Source organism: Colletes latitarsis, unplaced genomic scaffold (assembly GCF_051014445.1).
Source record: "Colletes latitarsis isolate SP2378_abdomen unplaced genomic scaffold, iyColLati1 scaffold0068, whole genome shotgun sequence".
In the NCBI taxonomy this organism is placed as follows: domain Eukaryota; kingdom Metazoa; phylum Arthropoda; class Insecta; order Hymenoptera; family Colletidae; genus Colletes; species Colletes latitarsis.
Genome location: NW_027488418.1, coordinates 45001 through 65000, shown reverse-complemented (window position 1 = coordinate 65000; position 20000 = coordinate 45001).

Here is a 20000-nt window from a genome sequence, read left to right as displayed (position 1 = left end):
GACCTAACCAAATCCAGTACTAACCCAGACCTAACCCAGTCCTAACCCAGACCTAACCCAGTCCTAACCCAGACCTAACCCAGACCTAACCCAGACCTAACCCAGACCTAACCAAATCCAGTACTAACCCAGACCTAACCCAGTCCTAACCCAGACCTAACCCAGTCCTAACCCAGACCTAACCCAGACCTAACCCAGTCCTAACCCAGTCCTAACCCAGACCTAACCCAGACCTAACCCAGTCCTAACCCAGTCCTAACCCAGACCTAACTCAGACCTAACCCAGACCTAACCCAGACCTAACCCAGTCCTAACCCAGTCCTAACCCAGTCCTAACCCAGAAATAACCCAGACCTAACCCAGACCTAACCCAGTCCTAACCCAGTCCTAACCCAGTCCTAACCCAGACCTAACCCAGACCTAACCCAGACCTAACCCAGACCTAACCCAGTCCTAACCCAGACCGAACCCAGACCTAACCCAGACCTAACCCAGTCCTAACCCAGACCTAACCCAGTCCTAACCCAGACCTAACCCAGACCTAACCCAGTCCTAACCCAGTCCTAACCCAGACCTAACCCAGACCTAACCCAGACCTAACCCAGACCTAACCCAGACCTAACCCAGAAATAACCCAGACCTAACCCAGACCTAACCCAGTCCTAACCCAGTCCTAACCCAGTCCTAACCCAGACCTAACCCAGTCCTAACCCAGTCCTAACCCAGACCTAACCCAGACCTAACCCAGACCTAACCAAATCCAGTACTAACCCAGACCTAACCCAGTCCTAACCCAGACCTAACCCAGTCCTAACCCAGACCTAACCCAGACCTAACCCAGTCCTAACCCAGTCCTAACCCAGACCTAACCCAGTCCTAACCCAGACCTAACCCAGACCTAACCCAGTCCTAACACAGTCCTAACCCAGTCCTAACCAAGTCCTAACCCAGAACCTACCCAGTCCTAACCCAAACCTAACCCAGACCTAACCCAGACCTAACCCAGTCCTAACCCAGTCCTAACCCAGACCTAACCCAGTCCTAACCCAGACCTAACCCAGTCCTAACCCAGAAATACCCCAGACCTGACCCAGACCTAACCCAGACCTAACCCAGCCCTAACCCAGACCTAACCCAGACCTAACCCAGACCTAACCCAGAAATAACCCAGACCTAACCCAGACCTAACCCAGACCTAACCCAGACCTAACCCAGTCCTAACCCAGACCTAACCCAGTCCTAACCCAGACCTAACCCAGACCTAACCCAGACCTAACCCAGACCTAACCCAGAAATAACCCAGACCTAACCCAGACCTAACCCAGTCCTAACCCAGAAATACCCCAGACCTGACCCAGACCTAACCCAGACCTAACCCAGCCCTAACCCAGACCTAACCCAGACCTAACCCAGACCTAACCCAGAAATAACCCAGACCTAACCCAGACCTAACCCAGTCCTAACCCAGTACTAACCCAGTCCTAACCCAGACCTAACCCAGTCCTAACCCAGACCTAACCCAGACCTAACCCAGTCCTAACCTAGACCTAACCCAGTCCTAAACCAGACCTAACCCAATCCTAACCCAGTCGTAACCCAGACCTAACCCAGTCGTAACCCAGACCTAACCCAGTCGTAACCCAGACCTAACCCAGTCGTAACCCAGACCTAACCCAGTCGTAACCCAGTCCTAACCCAGTCCTAACCCAGACCTAACCCAGACCTAACCCAGACCTAACCCAGTCCTAACCCAGTCCTAACCCAGACCTAACCCAGTCCTAACCCAGACCTAACCCAGACCTAACCCAGTCCTAACCCAGACCTAACCCAGTCCTAACCCAGTCCTAACCCAGTCCTAACCCAGTCTTAAACCAGTCCTAACTCAGACCTAACCGAGACGTAACCCAGACCTTATCCAATTCAGTCCTAACACAGTCCATATTCATTTTTTTTTTTTTTTTTTTTTTTTTTTTTTTATTTCTGTTTTAGATACCGAAGGAGATCCTTGGATAGGCACCCATGCCTCAGAAGAATATATGGGTAGTTTGGGAATCTGACTCACCATACCCCACAAGTGTCTCATCCGTCTTTACTCATTCAGACACCACTCATGCCAACAAGCATCCCGGGACGCAGGCGAAACTGCTCTCCGCATTACTTCACCTAACCAATTCTAAACTAGCCCTAACGCAGTTCCAATACAGTCATTACAAAATGGGCTAGGTCTGGGCCAGTGTTGCGGGGGTTTGGGGCGCGCAGACCCCAGTCAGCAAAACGAATTCAATATGATGCTGTTCAATTTAATATGATACCGCTATTACAAAGGGGGTTAGGTCTGGGCTAGTGTAGCGGGGGTCTGGGGGGCGCAGACCCCTGTCAGCAAAACGAATTCAATATGATGCTGCTCAATTTAATTTGATACCGCTATTACAAAATGGGTTAGGTCTGGGCTGGTGTAGCGGGGGTTTGGGGGGCGCAGACCCCAGTCAGCAAAACGAATTCAATATGATGCTGTTCAATTTAATTTGATACCGCTATTACAAAATGGGTTAGGTCTGGGCTAGTGTAGCGGGGGTTTGGGGGGCGCAGACCCCAGTCAGCAAAACGAATTCAATATGATGCTGTTCAATTTAATTTGATACCGCTATTACAAAATGGGTTAGGTCTGGGCTAGTGTAGCGGGGGTTTGGGGGGCGCAGCCCCCCATTCAGCAAAACGAATTATGTACGATGCTGTTCAATTTAATATGATACCACTATTACAAAGTGGGTTAGGTCTGGGCTAGTGTAGCGGGGGTCTGGGGGGCGCAGACCCCTGTCAGCAAAACGAATTCAATATGATGCTGTTCAATTTAATTTGATACAGCTATTACAAAATGGGTTAGGTCTGGGCTAGTGTAGCGGGGGTTTGGGGGGCGCAGCCCCCCATTCAGCAAAACGAATTATGTACGATGCTGTTCAATTTAATATGATACCACTATTACAAAGTGGGTTAGGTCTGGGCTAGTATAGCGGGGGTCTGGGGGGCGCAGACCCCAGTCAGCAAAACGAATTCAATATGATGCTGTTCAATTTAATTTGATACCGCTATTACAAAATGGGTTAGGTCTGGGCTAGTGTAGCGGGGGTTTGGGGGGCGCAGCCCCCCATTCAGCAAAACGAATTTAGTACGATGCTGTTCAATTTAATATGATACCGCTATTACAAAGTGGGTTAGGTCCGGGCTAGTGTTGCGGGGGTCTGGGGCGCGCAGACCCCAGTCAGCAAAACGAATTCAATATGATGCTGTTCAATTTAATATGATACCGCTATTACAAAGGGGGTTAGGTCTGGGCTAGTGTAGCGGGGGTCTGGGGGGCGCAGACCCCTGTCAGCAAAACGAATTTAGTACGATGCTGTTCAATTTAATTTGATACCGCTATTACAAAATGGGTTAGGTCTGGGCTAGTGTAGCGGGGGTTTGGGGGGCGCAGCCCCCCATTCAGCAAAACGAATTAAGTACGATGCTGTTCAATTTAATATGATACCACTATTACAAAGTGGGTTAGGTCTGGGCTATTGTAGCGGGGGTCGGGGGGGCGCAGACCCCAGTCAGCAAAACGAATTCAATATGATGCTGTTCAATTTAGTTTGATACCGCTATTACAAAATGGGTTAGGTCTGGGCTAGTGTAGCGGGGGTTTGGGGGGCGCAGCCCCCCATTCAGCAAAACGAATTTAGTACGATGCTGTTCAATTTAATGTGATACCGCTATTACAAAGTGGGTTAGGTCCGGGCTAGTGTTGCGGGGGTCTGGGGCGCGCAGACCCCAGTCAGCAAAACGAATTCAATATGATGCTGTTCAATTTAATATGATACCGCTATTACAAAGGGGGTTAGGTCTGGGCTAGTGTAGCGGGGGTCTGGGGGGCGCAGACCCCTGTCAGCAAAACGAATTTAGTACGATGCTGTTCAATTTAATTTGATACCGCTATTACAAAATGGGTTAGGTCTGGGCTAGTGTAGCGGGGGTTTGGGGGGCGCAGCCCCCCATTCAGCAAAACGAATTAAGTACGATGCTGTTCAATTTAATATGATACCACTATTACAAAGTGGGTTAGGTCTGGGCTATTGTAGCGGGGGTCTGGGGGGCGCAGACCCCAGTCAGCAAAACGAATTCAATATGATGCTGTTCAATTTAATTTGATACCGCTATTACAAAATGGGTTAGGTCTGGGCTAGTGTAGCGGGGGTTTGGGGGGCGCAGCCCCCCATTCAGCAAAACGAATTTAGTACGATGCTGTTCAATTTAATATGATACCGCTATTACAAAGTGGGTTAGGTCCGGGCTAGTGTTGCGGGGGTCTGGGGGGCGCAGCCCCCCAGTCAGCAAAACGAATTTAGTACGATGCTGTTCAATTTAATTTGATACCGCTATTACAAAATGGGTTAGGTCTGGGCTAGTGTAGCGGGGGTTTGGGGGGCGCAGCCCCCCATTCAGCAAAACGAATTAAGTACGATGCTGTTCAATTTAATATGATACCACTATTACAAAGTGGGTTTGGTCTGGGCTAGTGTAGCGGGGGTCTGGGGGGCGCAGACCCCAGTCAGCAAAACGAATTCAATATGATGCTGTTCAACCCCTCGGGAATTTTTAATTTCTGTTTTATTCACCGTAATGCTCATGGAACGTACTTTCATATTCTTGTTTTTTGCTTCACGAAAATTTTTGTACACTAATTACTTTTTAATAGGAAAACGTGCAACGGCAAACTCCTTCCTAGGGTCACTGGGAAGATGACATTGACAAAATATGTTAAGATCAGCCGCCCCTATGCGTAAAGTATGTCGTTTTTCCATTTTTTCGATCCGGAGCGACACCAACATTGTGTTGCAATTTTAAACTGCGCGGTTAAACGGCGGGCCAAACAGTCGGTGGTTTATGCAACAGCAACCATCAAACTAGTAGGAGAATACACGCCCGTGATAGTATAGGAGATTCCCACTGTCCCTATCTTTTTTTTTATCTCGGACATATATATACCGGCTTATCGTCAATAACTCGAAAACCAGCACGTTAAGGCCAATTTTCGTCTATACGATTCTTATGCAGTTTTAGATTCTCTACACGGTCCACTGATCGTTTTATTTTTTTGTCGAATTTTGAGAATTTTTTTTTTTTTTTCTCGAAAACGAGCTCGACGACCTGCACTTTTGACGACGCCATCGTGTTCCCCGGATTTTTTCCTGCAAGATAGCGTGTCTATTTTTTGTCCTACGACGATTTTTGACGCCGGAGCGGTGTTTCGGAGCAGAGCGGACTTAGAAACTTTCGCGCGTCGACCGCCGGACCGATCGCTCCAGGCTGTTTTTCGTCAATAACTCGAAAACGAGCACGGTAACGCTCGTTTTCGCCCGTACGATACTTGTACCGTTTACCGATGGCTACCTGGTAGATGGTTTTTTTTTTTTTTATCTCGAATTTTGAGAGCTTTTTTAATTTTTTCCACAAAAACGAGCACGTGAACGCCAATTTTCGTCTATACGATTCTTATGCAGTTTTATATTCTCTACACGGTCCACTGATCGTTTTATTTTTTTGTCGAATTTTGAGAATTTTTTTTTTTTTTTCTCGAAAACGAGCTCGACGACCTGCACTTTTGACGACGCCATCGTGTTCCCCGGATTTTTTCCTGCAAGATAGCGTGTCTATTTTTTGTCCTACGACGATTTTTGACGCCGGAGCGGTGTTTCGGAGCAGAGCGGACTTAGAAACTTTCGCGCGTCGACCGCCGGACCGATCGCTCCAGGCTGTTTTTCGTCAATAACTCGAAAACGAGCACGGTAACGCTCGTTTTCGCCCGTACGATACTTGTACCGTTTACCGTTGGCTACCTGGTAGATGGTTTTTTTTTTTTTTATCTCGAATTTTGAGAGCTTTTTTAACTTTTTTCTCAAAAACGAGCACGTGAACGCCAATTTTGGTCTATACGATTCTTATGCAGTTTTAGATTCTCTACACGGTCCACTGATCGTTTTATTTTTTTGTCGAATTTTGAGAATTTTTTTTTTTTTTTCTCGAAAACGAGCTCGACGACCTGCACTTTTGACGACGCCATCGTGTTCCCCGGATTTTTTCCTGCAAGATAGGGTGGCGATTTTTTGTCCTACGACGATTTTTGACGCCGGAGCGATGATTCGGAGCAGAGCGGACTTAGAAACTTTCGCGCGTCGACCGCCGGACCGATCGCTCCAGGCTGTTTTTCGTCAATAACTCGAAAACGAGCACGGTAACGCTCGTTTTCGCCCGTACGATACTTGTACCGTTTACCGTTGGCTACCTGGTAGACGGTTTTTTTTTTTTTTATCTCGAAGTTTGAGAGCTTTTTTAATTTTTTCCACAAAAACGAGCACGTGAACGCCAATTTTCGTCTATACGATTCTTATGCAGTTTTATATTCTCTACACGGTCCACTGATCGTTTTATTTTTTTGTCGAATTTTGAGAATTTTTTTTTTTTTTTCTCGAAAACGAGCTCGACGACCTGCACTTTTGACGACGCCATCGTGTTCCCCGGATTTTTTCCTGCAAGATAGGGTGGCGATTTTTTGTCCTACGACGATTTTTGACGCCGGAGCGATGATTCGGAGCAGAGCGGACTTAGAAACTTTCGCGCGTCGACCGCCGGACCGATCGCTCCAGGCTGTTTTTCGTCAATAACTCGAAAACGAGCACGGTAACGCTCGTTTTCGCCCGTACGATACTTGTACCGTTTACCGTTGGCTACCTGGTAGACGGTTTTTTTTTTCTTTATCTCGAAGTTTGAGAGCTTTTTTAATTTTTTCCACAAAAACGAGCACGTGAACGCCAATTTTCGTCTATACGATTCTTATGCAGTTTTATATTCTCTACACGGTCCACTGATCGTTTTATTTTTTTGTCGAATTTTGAGAATTTTTTTTTTTTTTTCTCGAAAACGAGCTCGACGACCTGCACTTTTGACGACGCCATCGTGTTCCCCGGATTTTTTCCTGCAAGATAGCGTGTCTATTTTTTGTCCTACGACGATTTTTGACGCCGGAGCGGTGTTTCGGAGCAGAGCGGACTTAGAAACTTTCGCGCGTCGACCGCCGGACCGATCGCTCCAGGCTGTTTTTCGTCAATAACTCGAAAACGAGCACGGTAACGCTCGTTTTCGCCCGTACGATACTTGTACCGTTTACCGTTGGCTACCTGGTAGATGGTTTTTTTTTTTTTTATCTCGAATTTTGAGAGCTTTTTTAACTTTTTTCTCAAAAACGAGCACGTGAACGCCAATTTTGGTCTATACGATTCTTATGCAGTTTTAGATTCTCTACACGGTCCACTGATCGTTTTATTTTTTTGTCGAGTTTTGAGAATTTTTTTTTTTTTTTCTCGAAAACTAGCTCGACGACCTGCACTTTTGACGACGCCATCGTGTTCCCCGGATTTTTTCCTGCAAGATAGGGTGGCGATTTTTTGTCCTACGACGATTTTTGACGCCGGAGCGGTGTTTCGGAGCAGAGCGGACTTAGAAACTTTCGCGCGTCGACCGCCGGACCGATCGCTCCAGGCTGTTTTTCGTCAATAACTCGAAAACGAGCACGGTAACGCTCGTTTTCGCCCGTACGATACTTGTACCGTTTACCGTTGGCTACCTGGTAGACGGTTTTTTTTTTTTTTATCTCGAAGTTTGAGAGCTTTTTTAATTTTTTCCACAAAAACGAGCACGTGAACGCCAATTTTCGTCTATACGATTCTTATGCAGTTTTATATTCTCTACACGGTCCACTGATCGTTTTATTTTTTTGTCGAATTTTGAGAATTTTGTTTTTTTTTTCTCGAAAACGAGCTCGACGACCTGCACTTTTGACGACGCCATCGTGTTCCCCGGATTTTTTCCTGCAAGATAGCGTGTCTATTTTTTGTCCTACGACGATTTTTGACGCCGGAGCGGTGTTTCGGAGCAGAGCGGACTTAGAAACTTTCGCGCGTCGACCGCCGGACCGATCGCTCCAGGCTGTTTTTCGTCAATAACTCGAAAACGAGCACGGTAACGCTCGTTTTCGCCCGTACGATACTTGTACCGTTTACCGTTGGCTACCTGGTAGATGGTTTTTTTTTTTTTTATCTCGAATTTTGAGAGCTTTTTTAATTTTTTCCACAAAAACGAGCACGTGAACGCCAATTTTCGTCTATACGATTCTTATGCAGTTTTATATTCTCTACACGGTCCACTGATCGTTTTATTTTTTTGTCGAATTTTGAGAATTTTTTTTTTTTTTTCTCGAAAACGAGCTCGACGACCTGCACTTTTGACGACGCCATCGTGTTCCCCGGATTTTTTCCTGCAAGATAGCGTGTCTATTTTTTGTCCTACGACGATTTTTGACGCCGGAGCGGTGTTTCGGAGCAGAGCGGACTTAGAAACTTTCGCGCGTCGACCGCCGGACCGATCGCTCCAGGCTGTTTTTCGTCAATAACTCGAAAACGAGCACGGTAACGCTCGTTTTCGCCCGTACGATACTTGTACCGTTTACCGTTGGCTACCTGGTAGATGGTTTTTTTTTTTTTTATCTCGAATTTTGAGAGCTTTTTTAACTTTTTTCTCAAAAACGAGCACGTGAACGCCAATTTTGGTCTATACGATTCTTATGCAGTTTTATATTCTCTACACGGTCCACTGATCGTTTTATTTTTTTGTCGAATTTTGAGAATTTTTTTTTTTTTTTCTCGAAAACGAGCTCGACGACCTGCACTTTTGACGACGCCATCGTGTTCCCCGGATTTTTTCCTGCAAGATAGGGTGGCGATTTTTTGTCCTACGACGATTTTTGACGCCGGAGCGATGATTCGGAGCAGAGCGGACTTAGAAACTTTCGCGCGTCGACCGCCGGACCGATCGCTCCAGGCTGTTTTTCGTCAATAACTCGAAAACGAGCACGGTAACGCTCGTTTTCGCCCGTACGATACTTGTACCGTTTACCGTTGGCTACCTGGTAGACGGTTTTTTTTTTTTTTATCTCGAAGTTTGAGAGCTTTTTTAATTTTTTCCACAAAAACGAGCACGTGAACGCCAATTTTCGTCTATACGATTCTTATGCAGTTTTATATTCTCTACACGGTCCACTGATCGTTTTATTTTTTTGTCGAATTTTGAGAATTTTTTTTTTTTTTTCTCGAAAACGAGCTCGACGACCTGCACTTTTGACGACGCCATCGTGTTCCCCGGATTTTTTCCTGCAAGATAGCGTGTCTATTTTTTGTCCTACGACGATTTTTGACGCCGGAGCGGTGTTTCGGAGCAGAGCGGACTTAGAAACTTTCGCGCGTCGACCGCCGGACCGATCGCTCCAGGCTGTTTTTCGTCAATAACTCGAAAACGAGCACGGTAACGCTCGTTTTCGCCCGTACGATACTTGTACCGTTTACCGTTGGCTACCTGGTAGATGGTTTTTTTTTTTTTTATCTCGAATTTTGAGAGCTTTTTTAACTTTTTTCTCAAAAACGAGCACGTGAACGCCAATTTTGGTCTATACGATTCTTATGCAGTTTTAGATTCTCTACACGGTCCACTGATCGTTTTATTTTTTTGTCGAGTTTTGAGAATTTTTTTTTTTTTTTCTCGAAAACTAGCTCGACGACCTGCACTTTTGACGACGCCATCGTGTTCCCCGGATTTTTTCCTGCAAGATAGGGTGGCGATTTTTTGTCCTACGACGATTTTTGACGCCGGAGCGGTGTTTCGGAGCAGAGCGGACTTAGAAACTTTCGCGCGTCGACCGCCGGACCGATCGCTCCAGGCTGTTTTTCGTCAATAACTCGAAAACGAGCACGGTAACGCTCGTTTTCGCCCGTACGATACTTGTACCGTTTACCGTTGGCTACCTGGTAGACGGTTTTTTTTTTTTTTATCTCGAAGTTTGAGAGCTTTTTTAATTTTTTCCACAAAAACGAGCACGTGAACGCCAATTTTCGTCTATACGATTCTTATGCAGTTTTATATTCTCTACACGGTCCACTGATCGTTTTATTTTTTTGTCGAATTTTGAGAATTTTGTTTTTTTTTTCTCGAAAACGAGCTCGACGACCTGCACTTTTGACGACGCCATCGTGTTCCCCGGATTTTTTCCTGCAAGATAGCGTGTCTATTTTTTGTCCTACGACGATTTTTGACGCCGGAGCGGTGTTTCGGAGCAGAGCGGACTTAGAAACTTTCGCGCGTCGACCGCCGGACCGATCGCTCCAGGCTGTTTTTCGTCAATAACTCGAAAACGAGCACGGTAACGCTCGTTTTCGCCCGTACGATACTTGTACCGTTTACCGTTGGCTACCTGGTAGATGGTTTTTTTTTTTTTTATCTCGAATTTTGAGAGCTTTTTTAACTTTTTTCTCAAAAACGAGCACGTGAACGCCAATTTTGGTCTATACGATTCTTATGCAGTTTTATATTCTCTACACGGTCCACTGATCGTTTTATTTTTTTGTCGAATTTTGAGAATTTTTTTTTTTTTTTCTCGAAAACGAGCTCGACGACCTGCACTTTTGACGACGCCATCGTGTTCCCCGGATTTTTTCCTGCAAGATAGGGTGGCGATTTTTTGTCCTACGACGATTTTTGACGCCGGAGCGATGATTCGGAGCAGAGCGGACTTAGAAACTTTCGCGCGTCGACCGCCGGACCGATCGCTCCAGGCTGTTTTTCGTCAATAACTCGAAAACGAGCACGGTAACGCTCGTTTTCGCCCGTACGATACTTGTACCGTTTACCGTTGGCTACCTGGTAGACGGTTTTTTTTTTTTTTATCTCGAAGTTTGAGAGCTTTTTTAATTTTTTCCACAAAAACGAGCACGTGAACGCCAATTTTCGTCTATACGATTCTTATGCAGTTTTATATTCTCTACACGGTCCACTGATCGTTTTATTTTTTTGTCGAATTTTGAGAATTTTTTTTTTTTTTTCTCGAAAACGAGCTCGACGACCTGCACTTTTGACGACGCCATCGTGTTCCCCGGATTTTTTCCTGCAAGATAGCGTGTCTATTTTTTGTCCTACGACGATTTTTGACGCCGGAGCGGTGTTTCGGAGCAAAGCGGACTTAGAAACTTTCGCGCGTCGACCGCCGGACCGATCGCTCCAGGCTGTTTTTCGTCAATAACTCGAAAACGAGCACGGTAACGCTCGTTTTCGCCCGTACGATACTTGTACCGTTTACCGTTGGCTACCTGGTAGATGGTTTTTTTTTTTTTATCTCGAATTTTGAGAGCTTTTTTAACTTTTTTCTCAAAAACGAGCACGTGAACGCCAATTTTGGTCTATACGATTCTTATGCAGTTTTAGATTCTCTACACGGTCCACTGATCGTTTTATTTTTTTGTCGAGTTTTGAGAATTTTTTTTTTTTTTTCTCGAAAACGAGCTCGACGACCTGCACTTTTGACGACGCCATCGTGTTCCCCGGATTTTTTCCTGCAAGATAGGGTGGCGATTTTTTGTCCTACGACGATTTTTGACGCCGGAGCGATGATTCGGAGCAGAGCGGACTTAGAAACTTTCGCGCGTCGACCGCCGGACCGATCGCTCCAGGCTGTTTTTCGTCAATAACTCGAAAACGAGCACGGTAACGCTCGTTTTCGCCCGTACGATACTTGTACCGTTTACCGTTGGCTACCTGGTAGACGGTTTTTTTTTTTTTTATCTCGAAGTTTGAGAGCTTTTTTAATTTTTTCCACAAAAACGAGCACGTGAACGCCAATTTTCGTCTATACGATTCTTATGCAGTTTTATATTCTCTACACGGTCCACTGATCGTTTTATTTTTTTGTCGAATTTTGAGAATTTTTTTTTTTTTTTCTCGAAAACGAGCTCGACGACCTGCACTTTTGACGACGCCATCGTGTTCCCCGGATTTTTTCCTGCAAGATAGCGTGTCTATTTTTTGTCCTACGACGATTTTTGACGCCGGAGCGGTGTTTCGGAGCAGAGCGGACTTAGAAACTTTCGCGCGTCGACCGCCGGACCGATCGCTCCAGGCTGTTTTTCGTCAATAACTCGAAAACGAGCACGGTAACGCTCGTTTTCGCCCGTACGATACTTGTACCGTTTACCGTTGGCTACCTGGTAGATGGTTTTTTTTTTTTTTATCTCGAATTTTGAGAGCTTTTTTAACTTTTTTCTCAAAAACGAGCACGTGAACGCCAATTTTGGTCTATACGATTCTTATGCAGTTTTAGATTCTCTACACGGTCCACTGATCGTTTTATTTTTTTGTCGAGTTTTGAGAATTTTTTTTTTTTTTTCTCGAAAACTAGCTCGACGACCTGCACTTTTGACGACGCCATCGTGTTCCCCGGATTTTTTCCTGCAAGATAGGGTGGCGATTTTTTGTCCTACGACGATTTTTGACGCCGGAGCGGTGTTTCGGAGCAGAGCGGACTTAGAAACTTTCGCGCGTCGACCGCCGGACCGATCGCTCCAGGCTGTTTTTCGTCAATAACTCGAAAACGAGCACGGTAACGCTCGTTTTCGCCCGTACGATACTTGTACCGTTTACCGTTGGCTACCTGGTAGACGGTTTTTTTTTTTTTTATCTCGAAGTTTGAGAGCTTTTTTAATTTTTTCCACAAAAACGAGCACGTGAACGCCAATTTTCGTCTATACGATTCTTATGCAGTTTTATATTCTCTACACGGTCCACTGATCGTTTTATTTTTTTGTCGAATTTTGAGAATTTTGTTTTTTTTTTCTCGAAAACGAGCTCGACGACCTGCACTTTTGACGACGCCATCGTGTTCCCCGGATTTTTTCCTGCAAGATAGCGTGTCTATTTTTTGTCCTACGACGATTTTTGACGCCGGAGCGGTGTTTCGGAGCAGAGCGGACTTAGAAACTTTCGCGCGTCGACCGCCGGACCGATCGCTCCAGGCTGTTTTTCGTCAATAACTCGAAAACGAGCACGGTAACGCTCGTTTTCGCCCGTACGATACTTGTACCGTTTACCGTTGGCTACCTGGTAGATGGTTTTTTTTTTTTTTATCTCGAATTTTGAGAGCTTTTTTAACTTTTTTCTCAAAAACGAGCACGTGAACGCCAATTTTGGTCTATACGATTCTTATGCAGTTTTAGATTCTCTACACGGTCCACTGATCGTTTTATTTTTTTGTCGAATTTTGAGAATTTTTTTTTTTTTTTCTCGAAAACGAGCTCGACGACCTGCACTTTTGACGACGCCATCGTGTTCCCCGGATTTTTTCCTGCAAGATAGGGTGGCGATTTTTTGTCCTACGACGATTTTTGACGCCGGAGCGATGATTCGGAGCAGAGCGGACTTAGAAACTTTCGCGCGTCGACCGCCGGACCGATCGCTCCAGGCTGTTTTTCGTCAATAACTCGAAAACGAGCACGGTAACGCTCGTTTTCGCCCGTACGATACTTGTACCGTTTACCGTTGGCTACCTGGTAGACGGTTTTTTTTTTTTTTATCTCGAAGTTTGAGAGCTTTTTTAATTTTTTCCACAAAAACGAGCACGTGAACGCCAATTTTCGTCTATACGATTCTTATGCAGTTTTATATTCTCTACACGGTCCACTGATCGTTTTATTTTTTTGTCGAATTTTGAGAATTTTTTTTTTTTTTTCTCGAAAACGAGCTCGACGACCTGCACTTTTGACGACGCCATCGTGTTCCCCGGATTTTTTCCTGCAAGATAGGGTGGCGATTTTTTGTCCTACGACGATTTTTGACGCCGGAGCGATGATTCGGAGCAGAGCGGACTTAGAAACTTTCGCGCGTCGACCGCCGGACCGATCGCTCCAGGCTGTTTTTCGTCAATAACTCGAAAACGAGCACGGTAACGCTCGTTTTCGCCCGTACGATACTTGTACCGTTTACCGTTGGCTACCTGGTAGACGGTTTTTTTTTTTTTTATCTCGAAGTTTGAGAGCTTTTTTAATTTTTTCCACAAAAACGAGCACGTGAACGCCAATTTTCGTCTATACGATTCTTATGCAGTTTTATATTCTCTACACGGTCCACTGATCGTTTTATTTTTTTGTCGAATTTTGAGAATTTTTTTTTTTTTTTCTCGAAAACGAGCTCGACGACCTGCACTTTTGACGACGCCATCGTGTTCCCCGGATTTTTTCCTGCAAGATAGCGTGTCTATTTTTTGTCCTACGACGATTTTTGACGCCGGAGCGGTGTTTCGGAGCAGAGCGGACTTAGAAACTTTCGCGCGTCGACCGCCGGACCGATCGCTCCAGGCTGTTTTTCGTCAATAACTCGAAAACGAGCACGGTAACGCTCGTTTTCGCCCGTACGATACTTGTACCGTTTACCGATGGCTACCTGGTAGATGGTTTTTTTTTTTTTTATCTCGAATTTTGAGAGCTTTTTTAATTTTTTCCACAAAAACGAGCACGTGAACGCCAATTTTCGTCTATACGATTCTTATGCAGTTTTATATTCTCTACACGGTCCACTGATCGTTTTATTTTTTTGTCGAATTTTGAGAATTTTTTTTTTTTTTTCTCGAAAACGAGCTCGACGACCTGCACTTTTGACGACGCCATCGTGTTCCCCGGATTTTTTCCTGCAAGATAGCGTGTCTATTTTTTGTCCTACGACGATTTTTGACGCCGGAGCGGTGTTTCGGAGCAGAGCGGACTTAGAAACTTTCGCGCGTCGACCGCCGGACCGATCGCTCCAGGCTGTTTTTCGTCAATAACTCGAAAACGAGCACGGTAACGCTCGTTTTCGCCCGTACGATACTTGTACCGTTTACCGTTGGCTACCTGGTAGATGGTTTTTTTTTTTTTTATCTCGAATTTTGAGAGCTTTTTTAACTTTTTTCTCAAAAACGAGCACGTGAACGCCAATTTTGGTCTATACGATTCTTATGCAGTTTTAGATTCTCTACACGGTCCACTGATCGTTTTATTTTTTTGTCGAATTTTGAGAATTTTTTTTTTTTTTTCTCGAAAACGAGCTCGACGACCTGCACTTTTGACGACGCCATCGTGTTCCCCGGATTTTTTCCTGCAAGATAGGGTGGCGATTTTTTGTCCTACGACGATTTTTGACGCCGGAGCGATGATTCGGAGCAGAGCGGACTTAGAAACTTTCGCGCGTCGACCGCCGGACCGATCGCTCCAGGCTGTTTTTCGTCAATAACTCGAAAACGAGCACGGTAACGCTCGTTTTCGCCCGTACGATACTTGTACCGTTTACCGTTGGCTACCTGGTAGACGGTTTTTTTTTTTTTTATCTCGAAGTTTGAGAGCTTTTTTAATTTTTTCCACAAAAACGAGCACGTGAACGCCAATTTTCGTCTATACGATTCTTATGCAGTTTTATATTCTCTACACGGTCCACTGATCGTTTTATTTTTTTGTCGAATTTTGAGAATTTTTTTTTTTTTTTCTCGAAAACGAGCTCGACGACCTGCACTTTTGACGACGCCATCGTGTTCCCCGGATTTTTTCCTGCAAGATAGGGTGGCGATTTTTTGTCCTACGACGATTTTTGACGCCGGAGCGATGATTCGGAGCAGAGCGGACTTAGAAACTTTCGCGCGTCGACCGCCGGACCGATCGCTCCAGGCTGTTTTTCGTCAATAACTCGAAAACGAGCACGGTAACGCTCGTTTTCGCCCGTACGATACTTGTACCGTTTACCGTTGGCTACCTGGTAGACGGTTTTTTTTTTTTTTATCTCGAAGTTTGAGAGCTTTTTTAATTTTTTCCACAAAAACGAGCACGTGAACGCCAATTTTCGTCTATACGATTCTTATGCAGTTTTATATTCTCTACACGGTCCACTGATCGTTTTATTTTTTTGTCGAATTTTGAGAATTTTTTTTTTTTTTTCTCGAAAACGAGCTCGACGACCTGCACTTTTGACGACGCCATCGTGTTCCCCGGATTTTTTCCTGCAAGATAGCGTGTCTATTTTTTGTCCTACGACGATTTTTGACGCCGGAGCGGTGTTTCGGAGCAGAGCGGACTTAGAAACTTTCGCGCGTCGACCGCCGGACCGATCGCTCCAGGCTGTTTTTCGTCAATAACTCGAAAACGAGCACGGTAACGCTCGTTTTCGCCCGTACGATACTTGTACCGTTTACCGTTGGCTACCTGGTAGATGGTTTTTTTTTTTTTTATCTCGAATTTTGAGAGCTTTTTTAACTTTTTTCTCAAAAACGAGCACGTGAACGCCAATTTTGGTCTATACGATTCTTATGCAGTTTTAGATTCTCTACACGGTCCACTGATCGTTTTATTTTTTTGTCGAGTTTTGAGAATTTTTTTTTTTTTTTCTCGAAAACTAGCTCGACGACCTGCACTTTTGACGACGCCATCGTGTTCCCCGGATTTTTTCCTGCAAGATAGGGTGGCGATTTTTTGTCCTACGACGATTTTTGACGCCGGAGCGGTGTTTCGGAGCAGAGCGGACTTAGAAACTTTCGCGCGTCGACCGCCGGACCGATCGCTCCAGGCTGTTTTTCGTCAATAACTCGAAAACGAGCACGGTAACGCTCGTTTTCGCCCGTACGATACTTGTACCGTTTACCGTTGGCTACCTGGTAGACGGTTTTTTTTTTTTTTATCTCGAAGTTTGAGAGCTTTTTTAATTTTTTCCACAAAAACGAGCACGTGAACGCCAATTTTCGTCTATACGATTCTTATGCAGTTTTATATTCTCTACACGGTCCACTGATCGTTTTATTTTTTTGTCGAATTTTGAGAATTTTGTTTTTTTTTTCTCGAAAACGAGCTCGACGACCTGCACTTTTGACGACGCCATCGTGTTCCCCGGATTTTTTCCTGCAAGATAGCGTGTCTATTTTTTGTCCTACGACGATTTTTGACGCCGGAGCGGTGTTTCGGAGCAGAGCGGACTTAGAAACTTTCGCGCGTCGACCGCCGGACCGATCGCTCCAGGCTGTTTTTCGTCAATAACTCGAAAACGAGCACGGTAACGCTCGTTTTCGCCCGTACGATACTTGTACCGTTTACCGTTGGCTACCTGGTAGATGGTTTTTTTTTTTTTTATCTCGAATTTTGAGAGCTTTTTTAACTTTTTTCTCAAAAACGAGCACGTGAACGCCAATTTTGGTCTATACGATTCTTATGCAGTTTTATATTCTCTACACGGTCCACTGATCGTTTTATTTTTTTGTCGAATTTTGAGAATTTTTTTTTTTTTTTCTCGAAAACGAGCTCGACGACCTGCACTTTTGACGACGCCATCGTGTTCCCCGGATTTTTTCCTGCAAGATAGGGTGGCGATTTTTTGTCCTACGACGATTTTTGACGCCGGAGCGATGATTCGGAGCAGAGCGGACTTAGAAACTTTCGCGCGTCGACCGCCGGACCGATCGCTCCAGGCTGTTTTTCGTCAATAACTCGAAAACGAGCACGGTAACGCTCGTTTTCGCCCGTACGATACTTGTACCGTTTACCGTTGGCTACCTGGTAGACGGTTTTTTTTTTTTTTATCTCGAAGTTTGAGAGCTTTTTTAATTTTTTCCACAAAAACGAGCACGTGAACGCCAATTTTCGTCTATACGATTCTTATGCAGTTTTATATTCTCTACACGGTCCACTGATCGTTTTATTTTTTTGTCGAATTTTGAGAATTTTTTTTTTTTTTTCTCGAAAACGAGCTCGACGACCTGCACTTTTGACGACGCCATCGTGTTCCCCGGATTTTTTCCTGCAAGATAGCGTGTCTATTTTTTGTCCTACGACGATTTTTGACGCCGGAGCGGTGTTTCGGAGCAGAGCGGACTTAGAAACTTTCGCGCGTCGACCGCCGGACCGATCGCTCCAGGCTGTTTTTCGTCAATAACTCGAAAACGAGCACGGTAACGCTCGTTTTCGCCCGTACGATACTTGTACCGTTTACCGTTGGCTACCTGGTAGATGGTTTTTTTTTTTTTTATCTCGAATTTTGAGAGCTTTTTTAACTTTTTTCTCAAAAACGAGCACGTGAACGCCAATTTTGGTCTATACGATTCTTATGCAGTTTTAGATTCTCTACACGGTCCACTGATCGTTTTATTTTTTTGTCGAGTTTTGAGAATTTTTTTTTTTTTTTCTCGAAAACTAGCTCGACGACCTGCACTTTTGACGACGCCATCGTGTTCCCCGGATTTTTTCCTGCAAGATAGGGTGGCGATTTTTTGTCCTACGACGATTTTTGACGCCGGAGCGGTGTTTCGGAGCAGAGCGGACTTAGAAACTTTCGCGCGTCGACCGCCGGACCGATCGCTCCAGGCTGTTTTTCGTCAATAACTCGAAAACGAGCACGGTAACGCTCGTTTTCGCCCGTACGATACTTGTACCGTTTACCGTTGGCTACCTGGTAGACGGTTTTTTTTTTTTTTATCTCGAAGTTTGAGAGCTTTTTTAATTTTTTCCACAAAAACGAGCACGTGAACGCCAATTTTCGTCTATACGATTCTTATGCAGTTTTATATTCTCTACACGGTCCACTGATCGTTTTATTTTTTTGTCGAATTTTGAGAATTTTGTTTTTTTTTTCTCGAAAACGAGCTCGACGACCTGCACTTTTGACGACGCCATCGTGTTCCCCGGATTTTTTCCTGCAAGATAGCGTGTCTATTTTTTGTCCTACGACGATTTTTGACGCCGGAGCGGTGTTTCGGAGCAGAGCGGACTTAGAAACTTTCGCGCGTCGACCGCCGGACCGATCGCTCCAGGCTGTTTTTCGTCAATAACTCGAAAACGAGCACGGTAACGCTCGTTTTCGCCCGTACGATACTTGTACCGTTTACCGTTGGCTACCTGGTAGACGGTTTTTTTTTTTTTTATCTCGAAGTTTGAGAGCTTTTTTAATTTTTTCCACAAAAACGAGCACGTGAACGCCAATTTTCGTCTATACGATTCTTATGCAGTTTTATATTCTCTACACGGTCCACTGATCGTTTTATTTTTTTGTCGAATTTTGAGAATTTTTTTTTTTTTTTCTCGAAAACGAGCTCGACGACCTGCACTTTTGACGACGCCATCGTGTTCCCCGGATTTTTTCCTGCAAGATAGCGTGTCGATTTTTTGTCCTAGCTCAATTATTAAGGAAGTTACGGTTTCTTGATTTTTCGGTATGTTCGAACTGGTCTTTTAGGCGGGCGCTCGGTCGCGCGGTGCTTTCGCATCGACCGACGTACCGATCGGCGGCGACGGTTTTTCGTCTATATCTCGAAAACTAGTACGCTAACACATATTTTGACCTATATGATATTTGTTCAGTGTAATTTTTTCTATCTGGTAGGCTGGTTTTTTTTTTTTTATCTCGAATTTTTTGAACGTTTTTGTTTTTTTCTCGAAAACTAGCGCGACGACCGATATTTTTAACTACGGTTTTGAATTCGTCTAATTTTTGCCTACAAGATAGCGTGTCGAGTTTTTGTCCTGCGACGATTTTGACCATTTTTTCATTTTTTTCTCGAAAACGAGCACGGCAATCTATATTTTTAACGACGGCATCGTGTTCCCCTGCTTTTTTCCTACAAGATAGCGTTTTTTTTTTTTGCCCTAGCTCAATTATTAAGGAAATTACAGGTGTTGGTTTTCGCTCTAAGTTATAACAGGCCGTTCGGGCGGGCGGTTGGGTCGCGCGGTTCCCCCCATAAGCGGCCGTGCGTAAGCCCGTGCGTCGCCGGCGTTCCGGCGGGCGCCTCGGTACCTATAAGAGAAGCGACGGTCCGGTCGAGTCGGTCGGGGCAGCGTCGAGCGTACGGCTATTCTTCGACCTCGGTTGAGAAGCAGTCGTCGCTCCTCGGGATTTCATCCTGACTGTTCTGTATCGTGCTCGTTCCAGACTTTCTCCACACTGCATTGCCACGAGTCGGTGTCTTTGACCGAATGGCTCTTGAAGTGGTATAAGCGTCTCGAGTGACGTTGGTGACTTGTATACGTTTAAAATATGTATACTCGTACTATCCGAGCATCAACTCTTCAGTCCGAGCGATTGAAAATTTT